Source organism: Falco punctatus (assembly GCF_963210335.1).
Source record: "Falco punctatus genome assembly, contig: scaffold_63, whole genome shotgun sequence".
NCBI lineage: Eukaryota > Metazoa > Chordata > Aves > Falconiformes > Falconidae > Falco > Falco punctatus.
The window spans coordinates 85,110-86,317 of NW_027660083.1; positions in this window are offsets into that span (position 1 = coordinate 85,110).

Here is a 1,208-nt window from a genome sequence, read left to right on the forward strand (position 1 = left end):
TAACCCTAAGAGCCTCAGTCTAACCCTAACCCTAAGAGCCTGAGTCTAACCCTAACCCTAAGAGCCTGAGTCTAACCCTCACCATAAGAGCCTAACTCTAACCCTAACCCTAAGAGACTAACCCTAACCCTAACCCTAAGAGTCTAACCCTAACCCTGAGTCTAACGCTAACCCTAACCCTAACCCTAACCCTAACCCTAACCCTAACCCTAACCCTAACCCTAACCCTAACCCTAACCCTAAGAGTCTAACCCTAACCCTAACCCTAACCCTAAGAGTCTAACCCTAACCCTGAGTCTAACCCTAACCCTAACCCTAACCCTAAGAGTCTAACCCTAACCCTAAGAGTCTAACCCTAACCCTAACCCTAATCCTAAGAGTCTAACCCTAACCCTAACTCTAACCCTAACAGTCTAACCCTAACCCTAAGAGTCTAACCCTAAGAGTCTAACCCTAACCCTAACCCTAACAGTCTAACCCTAACCCTAACCCTAACCCTAAGAGTCTAACCCTAACCCTAACCCTAAGAGTCTAACCCTAACCCTAAGAGTCTAACCTTAACCCTAACCCTAACCCTAAGAGTCTAACCCTAACCCTAACCCTAACCCTAACCCTGACCCTAACCCTAAGAGTCTAACCCTAACCCTAACGCTAACCCTAACCCTAAGAGTCTAACCCTAACCCTACCCTAACCCTAAGAGTCTAACCCTAACCCTAACCCTAACCCTAAGAGTCTAACCCTAACCCTAAGAGTCTAACCCTAACCCTAAGAGTCTAACCCTAACCCTAAGAGTCTAACACTAAGAGTCTAACCCTAACCCTAACCCTAACCCTAACAGTCTAACCCTAACCCTAACCCTAACCCCGGCTGAAGAACCCAAGTATATTTCGCTAGATGGCAGCAGCGCTCCACCAACAGCGCCGGCTGCAGTACCCAAATATATTTCGCTAGATGGCAGCAGCGCTCCACCAAAAGGGCGGCTGCAGTACCCAATTACATTTCGCTAGATAGCAGCAGCGCTCCACCAACCGGGCGGCTGCAGTACCCAATTACATTTCGCTAGATGGCAGCAGCGCTCCACCAAAAGGGCGGCTGCAGTACCCAAATATATTTCGCTAGACGGCAGCAGCGCTCCACCAAAAGGGCGGCTGCAGTACCCAAGTATATTTCGCTAGATGGCAGCAGCGCTCCACCAACCGGGCGGCTG